At 41.4% G+C, this 18,896-nt stretch overlaps 1 protein-coding gene across 1 annotated transcript in view; it reads left to right on the forward strand.

Moving 5' to 3' along the window:
* Positions 1–18,587: 18,587 nt before the first annotated feature.
* The window catches only part of LOC140719621 (phosphatase and actin regulator 4-like), a 290,097-nt gene continuing 289,788 nt past the window's right edge, over positions 18,588–18,896 (forward strand). Inside the window, exon 1 of the mRNA XM_073034347.1 lies at positions 18,588–18,608. The gene's annotated coding sequence lies outside the window, so the exon portion shown is untranslated. The remainder of the gene's footprint in view (positions 18,609–18,896) is intronic.

Raw genomic sequence — 18,896 nt, forward strand, 5'->3', positions numbered from 1 at the left:
AATCAAGAAGCTATTAACTTCCGCCTTAAATATACCCATGGACTTGATCTCCACCGCAGTCTGTGGAAGAGCATTCCACAGATGCACCGCACCCTAGCTAAAAAATTCCACCTTACCTCCTATTTAGTCCTTTCAACATTCGGTAGGTTTCACTGAGATCCCCCTGCATTCTTTTAAACTCCGATGAGTGCAGGCCCAAAGCTGCCAAACGCCCCTCATATGTTAACCCTTTCATTCCCAGAATTATCCTTGTGAACCTCCTCGACTCTCTCTAATGACAACACGTCTTTTCTGAGTTATGGGGCCCAACGCTGTTTACAATATTCCAAGAGTGGCCTGACTGGTATCTTATAAAGCCTCAGCATCATCTCCTTGCTTTTATATTCTTTTCCCCTTAAAATAAATGCCAACAATGCATTTGCCTCTTCACCACAGACTCAACCTGTAAATTAACCTTCTGGGAGTCTTGCATGAAGACTCCTAAGTCCATCTGAACCTCTAATATTTGAACCTTCTCCTCATTTAAATAAAGTCTGCACTATTGTTCCTTTTACCAAAATACATTATCATACATTTCCCAACACTGTCTTTCATCAACCACTTATTTGTCCATTCTTTCAATCTGTCTAAGTTAGGGTTATGTCGACCTCTTGGTCCCCTGACCTAGAACAACTGACAATTAAATGTAGGACATTTTATCTGCCTTGAGAGTTCTCATCTGTGATCCTGACTGCAGCTTATATACCACCAGCAGCTGATTATAAGCAAGCACTCAAGACACTGCACGATGTCACTGCAGACAAGAAACAACCCATCCCAATGCATTTCAAATTATAGTCAGAGACTTTAACCAGGCATGCTTGAAGAAAACCCTGCCCAATTATCACCAGCACAGAACCTGTTGTGCCAGAGGTCCCAACACACTAGACCACTGCTGGACTACGATAAGGAATGCCTATTGTTCCTTCCCAAGACCGTATTTTAGCAATTCAGATCATTTGGCTGTACTCCTACTACTTGCATACAGACAGACAGAGCCTAAAGAGCAAGGCTCCAGAGATCAAGACAACTAAGAAGTGGGCATGGGAAGCGGAGGAATGGTAACAAGATTACCTTGAGTCAGTGTTTAAGAACTCATCTGAAGACCTGAGTGACCACACCAGGGTTGTTACAGATTTATTAGAACAGCTGTGGATGATTGTGTCCCCTCAAGATCATTCAGCACTTTTCCCCAATCAGAAGCACTGGATGAACATTGAAATCTAGAACCTGCTGAGAACCAGATCAGAGGCATTCAAGTCTAGAGCTCAAGAATGCTATGGGAAGTGCAGGTATGATCTCTGAAAAGCCATCTCACGGGCGAAGTGGTGATTCCAGACTAGATTGAAATCATCGAGGAATGCTTGACAGCTGTGGCAGGACTTGAATGAGATAACCTCCTGTAAAGTTAAAACTTGTGAAATATGGGACAACAGAGCTTTGCTTCCAGGTGAGCTTAATGCCTTCTATGCTCACTTTGTCCACAAAAGCAGGTTGGAATCATTATGCAGCCCATGTCTCCTGCTGATCCTTCAGCCTCAGTATCTGAAGATGATGTTGGGACTGCCTTCAAGAAAGTGAATCCAAGGAAAGCATCTGGTCCAGATGGGGTACCTGGCTGAGAACCGAAAACCTATGCTAACCAAATGGTGTGTTCACAGATATCTTCAATCTCTCTCTGCAGTAGTGTGGGGTACCCACCTGCTTCAAGCAGGCTTCAATCTTATCATTGCATGGCAACCTGCCTCAATGACCATCACCCAGTGGCACTTACATCCACAGTGATGAAGTGTTTTGAGAAGCTGGTGTGAAGCATATCAGCTCCTGAGTGAGTGGTGACCTGCATCCACTCCAATTTGCCTACCTAACCAACAGGTCTATAGCAGATGCCATCTTATTGGCTCTTCACACAACCCTGGTACATCAGGACAGCAAAGCTGCAAATATCAGGATGCTCTTTATCAATTACAGCTCAGCATTTCACACCATCATCCCCACAAATCAGTAAACTCCAAGACGTGGGCCTCAATGCCCCCTTGTGCGATTGGATGCTGGAATTCCTCACTTACAGACCCCAGTCAGTTCAGATGGCAACAACAGCTCCTCCACAATCTCCATGAGCACAGGAGCACCACAGTGATGCGTACATAGACCCTTGCTCTTCTTGCTTTATACCTATGACTGTGTGGCTAAGTACAGCTCTAACACCATGTACAAGTTTGTTGATGGCACCACTGTTGTGAGCAGTATCAAAGGTGGCAATGAATCAGCATACAGGAGAAAGAATGAAAATTTGGCTGAGTGATGTAATGACAACAACCTCTCATTCAAAGTCAATAAGACCAAGGAACTGATTGTACACTTCAGGAGAGGGAAATCAGAGGTCTGTGAGCCAGTAATCATCGAAGGGTCAGAGGTGGAGAGGTCAGTAACTTTAAATTCCTGAGTGTCACTATCTCAGAGAGCCTGTCCTGGACCCATCAGATAAATATAATTGCAAAGAAAGCATAACTGCACCTCTACTTCCTCAGGAGTCTGTGGAGGTTCAGCATTACATCAAAAATTTTGTCAAAGTTCTATAGATGTAGATAGATAGATAGATAGATAGATACTTTATTCATCCCCATGGGGAAATTCAACATTTTTTCCAAAGTCCCATACACTTATTGTAGCAAAACTAATTACATACAATACTTAACTCAATATAATATGATATGCATCTAAAATCACCCTCTCAAAAAGCATTAATAAATAGCTTTTAAAAAAGTTCTTAAATAGTTTACTAAAATACATTGAATGGTAACTTAAGCTCAGTCCTAACCCCGGCACTTTAACATATCTTACCCCTGGCGGTTGAATTGTAAAGCCGAATGGCATTGGGGAGTAATGATCTCTTCATCCTGTCTGAGGAGCATTGCATCGATAGCACCCTGCCGCTGAAGCTGCTTCTCTGTCTCTGGATGGTGCTATGCAGAGGATGTTCAGGGTTTTCCATGATTGACCGTAGCCTACTCAGCGCCCTTCGCTCTGCTACCGATGTAGTAGAAAGTGTGCTGAGTGGCTGCATTGCAGCCTGGGTATGGGAACACCAGTGCCTTTGTGTGGAAACTCCTACAAAAGGTAGTGGATTCAGCCCAGTATATCATGGGTAAAACCCTCCCAACCATTGAGCACATCTACATGAAATGCTGCCGTAGAAAAGTAGCATCCATCATCAAAGATCCTCACCACCCAAGCCGTGCTTTTTTCTTGCTACTGCCATCAGGTAGAAGGAACAAGTGCCTCAGGGCTTGCACCAACAGTTCAACGACAGTTTCTATTCTTTAACCATCAGGCTTTTGAACAAAAGGGGATAACAACACTCATTCTATTTCTGATGTTCTCACAACCAATGGTCTCAATTTAAGGACTCTTTATCTTGTTATTTCGTGCTTTTTTACTTCATGTTATGTTATACTTATTGTTTATAGTTATTTATTTTTATTTGCATTTGCACAGTTTGTTGTCTATTGATCCTATATACAGTTACTATTCTACAGATTTACTAAGTATGCCTGCAGGAAAAAGAATCTCAGGGTTGTATATGGTGACATGTATGTATTCTGATAAAAATTTTTACTTTGAACTTTTAACTTTTGATCAGATCCTTCATTCTTTTTGTATACTCTTGATATTATCGGCTAACGTACTTTCATATTTCATCTTTTCTACACTTATTGCTTTATTAGTTGCCTTCTGTTGGTTTTTAGCTTCCCAGTCCTCTTACTTCCACTAATTTTTGCTATATTGTATGCCATCTCTTTTGGTTTTTGCTGTCTTTGACTTCTCTTGTCAGCCACGATTGCTTCATCCTATCTTTAGAATAATTCATCTTTGGGATGTATCTTTCATGTGCCCTCTGGATTGTCCCCAGAAGCCTCAGTCTTTGCTTTCTACTGTGATCCCTTCTAGTGGCCCCTTCCAATCAACTTTAGCCAGCTGCTCTATCATGCCTCTGTAATTCCTTTTACTCCACTGTAATACTGATACATTTGATTTTAGCTTTTCCTACTCAACCTGCAGGGTAAATTCTCTCATATTATGATAACCGTCTCCTAAGGGTTCCTTTACCTTAAGCTCCCTAACTAAATCTGGGTCATTACAAGAAGCCAATACAGAATTGCTCTTCTCCTAGAGGGCTCAACCACAAGCTGCTCTAAGAAGCTATCTTGTATGCATTCTACAAATTCCTTCTTTTGGGACATAGCACCAACCTGATTTTTCCAAACTTCCTGCATATTGAAATCCCCCATGACTATTGCAATATTGTACTTCTACATGCCTTTTCTATCTTCTGTTGTAATTTATATCCCACATTGTGGCTACTGTTTGGAGTCCTGTATATAACTCCCATCGGGGTCTTTTTACCCTTGCAGTTTTCTTAACTCTACCCTTAAGGATTCTACGTCTTCTAATCGTATATCACCTCTTTCTAAGGATTTAATTTCATTTTGTACCAACAAAGCCACTCCACCCGCTCTGCCTGTCTGCCTATCCTTTTGATACAATGTGTATCCTTGGATATTAAGCTCCTAACTATGATCTCCTTTTAGCCACGACTCAGAGGTGCCCACAATATCACACATGCCAATCTCTAACTGTGCTTCAAGATTATTTACCTTATCTCACATCCTGTGTGCATTCAAATATAACACCTCAGTCCTACATTCATCATCCTTTTTGATTTTGGACCCTTATCCCACTGACTGCAATTTTGACCTATCATCTGCCTGTCCTTCCTCACAATCACACTACACACTGCATCTACTTGTATACCAATGGCCCCAGCCTCAGCCCTATTACTCCATTTCCCATCCCTCTGCCAAATTAGTTTAAACCCTTCCCAATAGCTCTAGCAAACCCACATGCAAGGATATTGGTCCCCCTCAGGTTCAGATGTAACTGTCCTTTTCGTACAGGTCATACCTTCCCCATATGTACCATGGAGAGCCTTCTAAGTGGTTGCATTACTGGCTGGTAGGGAGGGGTCACTGCACAAGATCAGAAAAAGCTGAAGAAAGTTGTAAATTCAGCCAGCTCCATCATAGGCACTAACCTCCCCAGCATCCAGGACACCTTCAAAAGGCGATGCCTCAAAAAGGTGACATCCATCATTACGTTAACACCCAAACAACAAAGACACCTTTTACTTTTGTTTAAACAAATTTACTTTCAACGTCTCAGTTCGATACATGAAGGCTGCCACCTTTTCCTCCCACAATTCCCCTTTTACCTCCAGTGAGTACGCGCATAACAGGAGAAGTGTCCATGTCTACTAAGTATTTACATAGTCCAGATGAACAGAACTCAACAATCTCCCATCCTTGTTTAAGTATATATTATAAATAAATGAATAAAATTAAAGACAATTCAAATGTCCGTTGGGATATAAGAATTATTTCAAGCTCTTGATTTTAATACAATTCTTAAGGAACCAAATGCCTTCACTAAGTGCCTTGAACAGCACAAGAGCTGGTGCTCCCTTCTTTATGAGAAAGTCAGATAGTTGTTCCTTTTTAGTTGACCATAGGACAATATGAATTTTCCATGCCTGGACAAGTTCTTTGATGTTGTTTATCTCTAGACAAAGCCTTTTCTTTGTAATTGACTTGTTGGATTTGATTGCATCAGCCAAGGAATAGTTGTCTGTGACACAAGTTATTTGTAGACTGTTCTTCTTTGGGTCACCATGGAAAAGCTCAGAATAGAGTGTGGCCAGATAAACAGTATTGTCAAGGCGGCTGGACCGGATGGAGTTTCCCCACGATTACTGAGGGCCTGTGCGACTGAGCTGGGAGAACCACTACAGCGCATCTTCAACATGAGCATGGAGCAGAGAAGAGTACCCAGACAGTGGAAAACATCCTGTATTGTCCCGGTACCGATGAAACCACAACCAAAGGAGTTGAATGACTTCAGACCTGTTGCCTTGACGTCGCACGTGATGAAGACCATGGAGCGGCTGATAATACAGAATCTGAGGCCACAAACCAGGCACGCCCAGGATCCTCTTCAGTTTGCGTATAAGGAGAAGGTGGGAGTGGAGGATGCTATCACGTATTTGCTGCACAAATCACTCTCTCACCTAGATGGGGTCAGTTGTGCTGTGAGGATTACATTCCTTGACTTCTCTAGTGCCTTTAACACCATCCAGCCCAAGATCTTAAGGCACAAACTAACGGAGATGGGAGTAGACTCTCACATGGTGGATTGGATAGTGGACTACTTGACAGATAGACCTCAGTATGTGCGGTTGGGAGACTGTAGGTCTGACACGGTGGTCAGCAGCACAGGAGCGCCGCAGGGAACCGTACTCTCTCCGGTCCTGTTCACCCTGTACACATCAGACTTCCAATATAACTCGGAGTCCTGCCATGTGCAGAAGTTCGCTGATGACACGGCCATAGTGGGGTGTGTCAGGAATGGACAGGAGGAGGAGTATAGGAAACTGATACAGGACTTTGTGATATGGTGCAACTCAAACTACCTGCGTCTCAATATCACCAAGACCAAGGAGTTGGTGGTGGACTTTAGGAGATCTAGGCCTCATATGGAGCCAGTGATCATTAATGGAGAATGTGGGGAGCAGGTTAAGACCTACAAGTATCTAGGAGTACAGTTAGACGAGAAGCTAGACTGGACTGCCAACACAGATGCCTTGTGCAGGAAGGCACAGAGTCGACTGTACTTCCTTAGAAGGTTGGCGTCATTCAATGTCTGTAGTGAGATGCTGAAGATGTTCTATAGGTCAGTTGTGGAGAGCGCCCTCTTCTTTGTGGTGGCGTGTTGGGGAGGAAGCATTAAGAAGAGGGACGCCTCACGTCTTAATAAGCTGGTAAGGAAGGCGGGCTCTGTCGTGGGCAAAGTACTGGAGAGTTTAACATCGGTAGCTGAGCGAAGGGCGCTGAGTAGGCTACGGTCAATTATGGATAACTCTGAACATCCTCTACATAGCACCATCCAGAGACAGAGAAGCAGTTTCAGCGACAGGTTACTATCGATGCAATGCTCCTCAGACAGGATGAAGAGGTCAATACTCCCCAATGCCATTAGGCTTTACAATTCTACCGCCAGGACTTAAGAACTTTTTTAAAGCTATTATTAATGCTTTTTGAGATAGTGATTTAGATGCATATCATATTTTTTACTGAGTTAAGTATTGTATGTAATTAGTTTTGCTACAACAAGTGTATGGGACATTGGAAAAAAGTTGAATTTCCCCATGGGGATGAATAAAGTATCTATCTATCTATCTATCTAATAACTTCAGACATTGCAAGGGTCAGGACAGTGTATGGATCCTTTTTGATTACCAATAGAGAGGTGAAAATCTTCACTCTTCTCCCATCAGTACAGCTATTGAAACTTCAAGACTACTTTTTCAGATTGAATTCTGCGCACAATCTTGTTTGCCCCATGTAAAGTTTGTGCTGTGGTATTTTTTGTGCTGGATGTCAAATTGTAGGCATCAAACATGATGTCAGGTCTGCTCTGCCTTGCCACCCATAAAACCTGACCTATCTTTGATATAACTTGCTCAGCTTCAGCTTTACTGAGAGGTACATCCCGTTGTGTGGCACATGAGGACTCCATACAGATTGTCTGAAGATTCCTGATGTAGCTTTCTTGGTGCAGTTGTACTGTTCTGTCAACAGCAAGGATGTCTATCCCTACATGGCAGTATCTGTTATGTTCCTCGCGCCCAACCTGTTAGGCTGGCTTTAGCTGAGGGATAACCATTGTGGCAAAGTTTTGTGAGCCTCCCCATAGGAAGTCACCTAAATGACAGGCAAGTACTCCAATCACATGATATCCTGAATCTTGCCAGTAAGAAACAACTGGATCCACTTGTGACATCTTTCCACCTGTTTTCAACATCATTTCCTTGACCTCTTTATACCAGTAGATGATGCATCTGCTAGATCATACACACATTTTTGAGTTTCCACAGCGTTCTTTCGCTTCTGGCTTCAGGCAGAGGTTTGATGTAAATGTCATGTGACAGCTCCATTCCCTGTTGGATGCAGATTTTACGTCCATGCAATGGGGTTGCCAATGCTTTTGACGTATCACTGAGAGAAGTAGTCGGAGAAACTCTGATGCACATGTTGTTGAGTCTTTTTAGAGCTCTTTTCTGTTTAGTTCCTCTAAACCTCTAACCACCAGGCATGCCTTTGGTATAATTCCTGTCAGGGTTTCTTTCAGGGTGCACACCCATCTCGTAGACACTGTCTTTTGGCCAATCTCTCTAGCTTCCTCAACACTCCATTATTTCTCCATCTTCTGATTTCATCCTGTTTTGCAGATTCAAACATCACCTCTTTAGTTACTAGGACATCTTCATCTTAATATTTCTCAGATGGTCCAGCCTGCTCTATATTTGGTTCAATATGAAGTCTGTCTACTCATGACATGTCGACTGACCCTGCAGTGTCAGTGACCGTGACTGGTCTAGGTAATTCAAGTTGTATCAGATTTTGTTTCTCACAGTGGCTTTGCCTGCTCATCCTAAACATTCAGCTTTGTATAAGACACAAACCTCACAGTGTGTCCTGTTTTAAGACTGAAACTTCCATGTTGTCTTTGCACTTGTGATAATTTCTGTGCAGGCAAGTCTGTTGAGTTCCCAACTGCACTTTCTTCTGCACTGACTGTGGCACTGTTGAGCAACTCTGTTGGGTCCTTAGCTGCACTCTCCTCATCCCTGTCTATGTGCCAGTGTACCAGGTGAGTGCTTTTCATTTTTTGTGTCATTCTCCATGGAGTTCTGATGTTCTCAGTTTGTGCTTCACGCAGTCTGGAATGATGCACTCTCACAAATCTACCTCCATGTCTCACAAATACCACAACTCCACCCTGACCAATTTTCTCTAGGGGTCTTTTTGTATTTACAGTACTACCAGCACTGAAATGTGTGAACTCATCAATGATGTGGAGATGCCATACTCCATTCTACAGTTCACATAGGTCTACGGCTACTGTCTCATTGTATTCAGATGCTAGTGGCAGACCAACCACAGGCTTAGGCTTGGGCTTTCCAAACTTTTGTCATGCCTCACAGCTGTCAATTATCTCCTTTAGAATGGAAAAATAATCTGCATCTTCGTTTGCTGAACTCTTGAGCAGTTTCTGAAATGTATCAATTGAAGCATGCCTAAACTGCTTGTGAAGTTTGAGCAATACGTTGCATTTTTCAACTACGGTCATGTTTTGTGTGACAGTTAGTACTTTATTTTCACATTTATTCTTGGTAATACCTTTATCTAGAATATTTACACAATAATGTCCAGAGCTGGTGAGTTTAAAAGACACTGGCAGTTAAATATCGTTTCTTATCATTCTCCATATCCCGTATTGCTCCTGCTTTCTTTCATGAAGTTTTACTCAAGAGTTATGGAATGTTCACTGGTACCATCTCCATTTCAATGTAACAATTTGTCTGCCCTATTTTTGCAGGAATTTTCACTCTTTTAGTGGAATGTACAATCTTTCCATCTCTAAATTTGTTCACCAGTCTCTGCATTTCATTCTAGTTTAGTTCACTTCCATAACTTTCAAGCCAATTTTCTCCACAAACTGTGTGTGTGCGTGCTCTGTCAATAACAACAGATCCTAGATATTCCGTGATCAAAATCTCTGCTTGAGATGTCTCTGCATTATTAAGTGATTCCTTCGCAAACAATGTGATATGGCATTCTTCTACATCTCCAGATTTGTTATTTTCTTTAGTTAGCCTAACTTGTTCAGTTCTGTAAGGACAGTTTCTTGCCCAGTGGTAAATACTTTGACATACCACACATTCGATCTCCTACTGTTCTTGTTTATTGGATTTGTGCCAGGTAATGTTACCATTGTCTGGTCACTCTGTGATCTATGCTTGCTATGCTCGTTTCTGCTCAGTGAAGTATGCTGCTTCCTGACTCAAACTAATTCCGACTATTGTCTTATTTTCTCCAAAAATCTTCTTCAGTGCTGATTTCATAGATGCAAATATAAGTTCTTTACATGCAGTTAACACTAACTGTCTGTCCTTTACATCTAGACATGCAGTACCCAAAAATTTAAAAGCTAATAAGAGTGTCAGGAAGTTCCATTTTGTATTTATGCATGCGACTGTACTTTTGTTCAAAATCAATAATATAATTAGCCATATTTTTAGAATTCATCCCGAGTCCAAAAGGAGTTCAATTTCTGTGTGTCGCCAGCAAGGAGGCACTACATGAGGCTTGCTGTCGGAAAGTCTATGTACTGGCAGGAAGAGACTTACATGTTCAGCTCTCCTTCTTGCAAGACTGCTCACCCCGGTACCGGGAAGCTGAAGGTGAGATCGACAAGCATTATCCACTACACTACCACACGAGGTGCATCTCAACAACCATTTTGACTCCAGGCTGAACTACAGAGGACAGGGAGGAGATCTGGCTCCTGCATATATAGCACGCATGCCCACCAGTGTGTAGACATGCTCTGGTGCTCATGAACCAGATCCCCAGCTATGGCGAAATAGCCCCACTGCCTTGTGGGCAGCCTCGGGAGAGATGAAGGCTACGGGAGTAAACCCAGACAGCAAATCCAGAGTGGGGCCCCTAAGTCCGCTAGATGTCATTGAATATCCTTCCAGCAGCTCCTGCAGCCAAGCTGATGCCTAATGTATTGCTTCATCAGCTTTCCTTTGCAGTACACTGGTGATGCCAAGAGGGGGATCTTGATGACTGGGCATCTCAGGATCTCCATACTTTCCACCCAGGTTTGTGATGATCATCATCACCCATTGTCCATTGAGACAGATGGATGCCAACTAACCATTTTTAGAATTGTCTCTAAACTTTGTCAAAGTCTGAATATGCCTCATACATATGTAACACTTACCCAACAGGCTGGTATATGTCTAGGGGAAAAGGAGATCCAGCCACACACCAACCCACCTCCCGTACACGCAGGTGCTGTGAGAATCGAGTTTATGCCTTGCGCCGCTCACCGTATCAACTTCACACCAAATACTGTTATGACATACACTTTATAGAATTTACTAACATTAACTAAAGAAGTATTAGGCAATACAATATATATATATATATACAAGGAAAGAAAAAAACAAAAGGCGCCAACTTATCAAAGTTCAGTCAGTGTAGTGCACATCGTAGGAGCTCAATCAACGAATCATCCGACAGCCACGTCGTCACCCCTGGGACCACCCGGTGGTCTTACGAGCCATCTAGCGCCAGTCGCGGTAGTCCTACGAGCTGTCCAGCGCCCGTCCACCTTCCTCGTCCATCTCTCCTGCCGACTCCCTCCACCCTCAAGCCCGCGCAACCCCTCCCCCAAGTTCCCAGCCTCACAAAACACAATAACATTCCCCATTGATTAACAAATGAATACAATTACCATATCAGCCATTCTAAAGCGAAACAACGGTGAGAGAAACATTTAACAGACAAAGAAACATTCCTACTCGTAACAAACCAAAGAAGCCCTTTTTAGTAACATACACCGGACATTGTACACATACGATCTTTTTCTTCCTTCAGAGAAACAGTCAAGTATATTTATTAGCTATTCATATAGTCATCTTTATTCAAGTCTTCCACGGAAATTCCCATCACAAATTCCCTTGCTTGTCCCAAAAGCGACAATGCAACAGCCAAGGCTTGCTTCGTCTTCCCCAGTTCCATAACAAGAGTCTATATTCCAATTTCATGTTTCAGCTTTCATAAGGCTTGTTCTCATCAAATGCTGATGGGATCCTATAATTGGAAACTATCCTCTGCTACCACTGTTAACGGCCAAACAAGAAAGATGCATTTTTCTTTTGTTTAAACAATTTTAATTTCAACAATTCCATTCAATAGATGAGGGCCACCACCCTTTCATCCCACAATTCCCCGTTTTCCTCGGACGAGCATTTGCATAACAAGGAATATGTGCGTGCCTACTAAATACTTACATAGTCCGAATGATCAGAACTCAACAATTAAGGATCCTGTCACCCATGACTAGCTCTTTTCCCATTGCTACCATCAAGGAGGAAGTACAGAAGCCTGAAAGCACACACTCAAGGATTCAGGAACTGATTCTTCCCCTCCGGCATTAGAGTACTGAAAGGGCAATTAACCTATGAATTCTACCTCCATATTTTCCCTCTCCTTTGTTTATATGTACTTACTGTAATTTATCATTTTTATTTCAGGTTGCAAATTTCACAACAATATAGTGTGTATCTGGTTGTCACTGAGATTTATTTATTGGCTCCATTCCCTGAGATTTCTCTGTTTCTTCTGATTAGATATCATATAATTCCATCCTCAGGAGCAGCTTTTATAGATAGTGTATTTTATTATGTGACAATACTTTCCTTTCCTGTCCTGCTGGTAGTTTTCCACACTGGTTTTATCTGTGTTCAGAGCTCTGCTTTAACCACAGAATTGAGTCAAGTCATCTGGGAAACTTGCAGACAGTTTTTATTGTGAACTTTCAGTAACATCACTCTGTTTGGTTCAGACAAATCATACAGTGAGGCCTGAAATTACAGTCACTGGTTTAGAATGATTGCCCTAATGGGTCCCCTGCTCTCTGTGATTTTTATAAATGATTTGGATGAGGAAATGGAGAGGTTAGTTTGTAAGTTTGCAGATGGCATGAAAGTTGGTGGTATTGTGGATAGTGTAGAAGGTTGTCATAGGTTATAAATAGATGGGAAGAGAAGGGGCAGACGGTGTTCAATGCAGAAAAATGTGAAGAGACAGACTCTGGAAATTTAAACTTGAAGGGCTTTTCTCTTTGATGTGACAGGGGATGATGTGCTTCTTGATTGAGATGCGTAAGATTATGAGAGGCACAGAAAGAGTGGATAGCCTGCAGCTTTTTCCCAGGGCAACAATAGCCAATGACAGCGGATGTTGTTTAAGGTGAGTGCAGGAGAGGTTAGACGAGAGTTTAAAGGTAGGTTTTATATTCACTTATGGAGTATGGGAGTTGTTGGCAAGGAAAGAAGTTATTTATCATGAATAAAGTTTATTTTGATAAAAAAATAAAATTATTGCCCATCCCTACTCTCCCATGAGGGGGTGGCAGTGATCTGCTCCCCTGAATCAGTCCTGTCTTCCTGGTGAATAAATTCTTACTGTCTATTGGGATCTGATCTCCAGAATTTATGATAGAAGGATCAGAAATACACTCCCAGGTTAGGAATGTGTGCACCCTGAGTGGGATGTTTCCATCCCTTTGTCCTTCTGGTGGTGGAAGCACACATTTGGTAAATACTGTTGGAATGTCAAGTGTGATTAACCACAAGCGTTATGTAAATGTTGCACATATGGCTACAATGCACCAATGGCAGTGGAGATTTTGGATGCTGCATTTGTTTCTATTCAAGAGGGCTGCTCGGCCCTAGTCCCGATGTTGATCTACTCGAGTGCTACTGAATCTGAACTCATCCAGGCAAAAAGTATTCTGGTACATTCCTGATTCATGCCTTATACTTGATTGATACTTTGTGGTGTGAGGAATGTGTTACTTAGTGAGAATTCCCAACCTTGGACCTACATAAGAAGTAGAAAGAGGAGTAGGCCATTCAGTAAGATCACATCCAATAGTATATAGAACATTACAGATTCTGAACAGGCTTTTCAATCTACAGTGTTTTGTTTACTAATTAAACCAACAAAGAGCCATGTGATTACGACTCTTTTTGGAGGAAAATCTGCTCCAGAAAGAGCAGTAACCTTGATGCACCATCAATAACTCTCAGAGACGGGAGGTGAACGATAGGCTTTTATTAGCAGCAAAAGGGAGCACGGCATCTTGGTGACTGAGGGAGGAGCAGTGCCTCCAATGGCCTTTATACAGGGGTCTGTGGGAGGAGCCACAGGAGCAGTCAGCAGAGGGGTGTGTCCAGACAGGTATACATAGTTTACCACAAACCTTTTACTGTTAGCCTTTTGTATGCTGCTTATGTTGTCTTTAACCTCTTATTAGCCATGGCTGAACCACATTTTCTTTTGGGATTTGTGCCTTAAAGTGATTTTGATTTGTTGAAAGTTGCATATGATTCTTTAAATGTTAACCATTGTTCAGTTACTACTGTAGCTCCCAATCTAGTTTGCTAGCCGACCGCTGCCCACTCACACCACCTATCATTTCTTGTGTTTAGGTCTGCTCTTATAACCACACTATTTAGCTGTTTGGTCCAGTTCAGTTTTTACACTTCTGTTGTCCCAAGAACTTTGATGGCAAAGAAACTCAGTGACATTGATCCCACTAAATGTCAATGAATCAGAATCAGGTTTATTATCACTGGTATATGTTGTGAGTCCCACTTGGTGGCGCAGTAATATCAGCGCCAGACTCCGGAGCAAAGGTTCCCAAGTTCAAATCCAAGTCAGGTTGAGCGTTGAGCCAGCAACTTGGCCTCGTAAAAACAAGAATAGCTTGCTACGGAAACACTGTCATGATGGTGTCCCGATAACTCAACTCCACTGCCAAGTTAGGGGCTATTCTTCTTCTTCTTCATATGTTGTGAAGTATGGTATTTTGCAGCACAGTACATTACAGAAAGAGAACGAAGTTGAGAGGTAATATTCATGGGTTCATGGGCCACTCAGAAATCCGATGGCAGTAGGGAAGAAGTTGTTCCTGAAACATTGAGCCTGTGTCTTCAGGCTCCTGTACCTCCTGCCTGATAGAAGTAATGAAAAGAGAGCATTACTTTCTGAGTGGTGGGGGTCCTTAATGATGATGTTGCCTTTCAGAGGTATTGCCTTTTGAAGATTTCCTTGATAGTGGGGAGACTAGTGCCCACGATGGAGCGAGCTGAATTCCCTCTGCAGCTTTTTCCAAACCTGTCCATTGGCCCCTTGACACCAGATGATGATGCAATCAGTTAGAATGTTCTCCACAGTACATCTGTTGAAATTTGATAGGTTTGTGGTGGAAAGTGAAAGGTAGATATTTATACCATCTCCTGTTGGATATAATTACTCTCAGATACTTGTGAAACATGGTGTTACTTGCCCCTTATCAACATGACTGCATATTTTCCTTGTAGAACTTAAATGGACCGGTGGCATGTTTCCAAGGCTCTCTGCTGCCATACTTGGTCAAATACAACACCTTCCTCAACTCTCCATATCTCACCTTAAGTGACATTTATCACCAGAGAAAACTCACCATATTCTTCACTTCCACACCGGAAACCCCTAGATGAACAAGGATGAAGATTGTCTTCCCTGGTACCTGGAATCTGTCCAGCTGGGTCAGATCTAGCCAAGCCTAATAGAAAAGTACAACTAAGAACTCCATTTAAACATTTACGGAAAGTAATTAACACCATAGCTGTCACAATGTAAGATAGGACATGTACAAACAAATTATGTGACATGATATCAGATGTTAAGAAATGGTACCAACAGTAACAAAATACAACACTCTGCTGTAGCCTTTATACTTTAATGATCTTTCAGAATTTAACTCTCAGCTCTTCGTTAGCTCCCACATAATCACAGTTACTCAGTTCTAAATAATACACACCACCAATCTGAAAACTTCTGGCCGATCCATGATTTCTTTGTAAATTGGAAGTTATAATGCATGTGACGAGTGTCTGACACAAATCAAACCCTTTATGATTGTCCATTACATGCCCAGAACTCATGGTCACACACCTAAACCCATGCATCCCAGTATTATTTAACATGTACCTAAAAACATGGCATCACACTGTTCATAACTACATACCTATCCCACAACATCCCAGCGTTCATAACCACACAGCCAAACCCATGGCTTCCCAGTATTCGTGACCACACAGCTAAACCAATGACATCCCAGATTTCATTACCAGACACCTAATCCCAAGCATCTCAGTATTCATGACCACACACCTAAATCCATGGCATCCCAGTATTCATGACCAGACACCTAAACACTTCAAGGTTCCCTGCAAATCAACAGGTAAACTTTGCCATTTCTTTAGCATCACTATGTCCAGATCTTGGAACTTGCGAATAGTATTGTAAAATCTACTCTTACAGGTACTGCCAGGCTTGTTGGAAGCAGATCATCACCATCTTCTCACAGATGGGCCCAAATTGCCATCAATTATCCCAAGAAACAATAATTGAAGAACAGTGAATAGAGTTTTCTGTACACGCAAGGCATTGCTTTTCACTTGTTACACACATAAAATGAAATTCAAGCAACATTACTTTTCTGCTGATTATGTGAACTTTTGTCTACATGTCATAACCGTTGTTGATTGGATTTCTGCAAACAACAATCTCTCATTGTTTTACACCCTCTCTCTGTGTACTTTGCTTTATGCAGGGAGTAGCTACTATGTGTAAGCTCTTTTATATGACAGCTTAATTGCTTTTGTAATAAAGATGTATTAACAGCAAGAAAAATCAACACTGGCTGCCCAGTCTTTGTTTCCTTGATTACCATAATATACAGCATATTATTTGCAAGGGTCCTACATAATGTGTCCACCATGAGGTGGTCAATGTGTTACACCTTGTAGACTGAAGATAAAGATTTGTGGTGTGGTTCAGATGGTAGTGCACTCATCTTTGAGTCAGAAGATTGTAGATACAATCTTGACCTGGAAATTTAACTGCAGAAATCTGGATCAATTATCTAGTCAGCATTGACTGAGTTTTGCACAGTAGATGGATTATACTGTAAACTATATCAAGAAGTTCTAATAAATCACAGATTACTATGTTCAGACAGACTAAATGAATTGCCTCAAAGCCCTATCCATTATTTTTCCTGAATTTACAGAAAACAGCGCACACAGTCAGTATGCCATGGTTGCTTATGGGACCTTGCTGTAGGCAAATAGTTTTCCTTCATTGCCTGTGACTCCAGTACAATAATAATTCATGAAGAGTAAAATGCAATCAGGTAGCATCAAGTCAGAAAAGTTGCCTGATATTAAAGCTTTATTTTCTTTTGCGGATCATTTCCAATTGCCCCAATTCTTGGATGATGATCCACAAATTCCATAAGCTCTGGAAATCAATACAATGAGTCCCACTTACAAACAATTAATTTTTATTGCAATTCACTCTAAATCAGGGGTTCCCACCCTGCTGTCCATAGACAGTTAATGGTAGGAATCCATGGCACTTAAAACGCTGGGAACCCCTGTTCTACACTAAAACTAAAACTGTTTTGCATTTATATAACACATTTCTTACTCTTTTAATAATGCCTCCAACTTTTGAAATCTATACACTTCTGTAGGAAATATGACCACATCATGGTGAGGATCGGACTATCTACTGTTTAATTATATGCTAAAGAAAAATTGGCAGCCTTTGTGATTAATGAATGAGCAATATTTGTAGTTTTCTATAGAGATGTATTTAATTCATAGAACTGCTTTATTAATAATCTCTTTTTATTGCTACAAAGCAAATTTCTCAAGCAGTATGCAACCCACACCCAACTTCTGTGCAATTTAATTGTACAAGGGAATACTGGTGGAGGGCAAGAGTTCATGCCAGAAACTTAGTTCCCTTCTCAGAATTCAGTCATTGACAATGGCAAGATAACTGGTGAAAAAATTAGTGATAAAAAATAATGTTCAATAATATTTAGCATATCTTGATTTAAATATTGTAAAAACAAGAGAGTCTGCAAATTATGGAAATCTAGAGCAACACACAGAAAATGCTGGAGGAATTCAGCAACAGGAGAAAATCTGCAGATACTGAAAATCAAAGCAACACACAAAATGCTGGGGAATTCAGCAGGTTAGACGGCATCTATGGAGGGGAGTAAAGAGTTGATGTTTCAGGCCGACACCCTTCATCATGACTAGACAGGAAGGGGAAAGAAGCCAGAGTCACTACAAAGAGGGTAAATAAATATTGTAAGCAGTAAGCAAAAAAAAGTCAAACACATTGATGGGGCTGGTTATCCATAACAGCACAAAGGATGTCAGCTTCTGGTATCTCTCACCAGTTCCCTTGTTTATTGAGTGAGAAATCCAGGTTACCTACAGTGAACACAATGAGCTTGGCAATATGTAGAGCCCAATTGCTCCTTAACCTTCTAAATTGGCCTGTATGTATAAACTACATTAGCTCACCATTACAGTCACTCCTCAGGCTAATGGAATGTTTGACATTCAGTCTTATTAACCAAACCATTGCCAGGCCAGATTTGGAGAACTGTGCAAAATTCTGAGCACCATGTCTCAGGACAATTTGAAGGACCTTCATCAGAGTGTCTCCAGGGAGTGAATGGTTAAATTATGTCATGTAACCTTGGCTTATATTTATCGGAATTTGGGGAATTTATGGATGGCTTCACCTTGGCGGGTGGTGAAACCTAAGACAAGGTGTGGAACTCTCACACAAATCACAGGAGTGCTGGCTCAGTTAATCATTTTTGAACTGAGATTGATAAGTTTTTATTTTGTTGGCCAATGACGCAGCAATGAAAATCAACATTGCAATAAAAGACAGAACTGGAGGATCACAAGAACATTAGAAGGTTGGAAGGTTTCATACAATGTGAGGAAGGTGAGAGGATGGAAATAATAGAATCATTTGAAAGCAAAGTTGAGAACTTTAAAAGTAAGGTTGTTGTTGGTCTGGAAGTCATTGTGAATGGATCAACTCACATAAAATTCTCAGACAACATGTTTATCTGGCAAAGGAAAGCATTTTAATAGTGTTGTAAAGATATAAACTGATATTGTTATTCTTGTATTGACAACAAGGAGTTTAATGCTTATCTTGCAAATTAACTTTGTGGGGTGGGATGTTGGGAGTTACAATAATCCAGATCTGCATAGTTTTGATCTCTGC

The sequence above is a fragment of the Hemitrygon akajei genome, chromosome 32 (assembly GCF_048418815.1).
Source record: "Hemitrygon akajei chromosome 32, sHemAka1.3, whole genome shotgun sequence".
NCBI classification, from domain to species: domain Eukaryota; kingdom Metazoa; phylum Chordata; class Chondrichthyes; order Myliobatiformes; family Dasyatidae; genus Hemitrygon; species Hemitrygon akajei.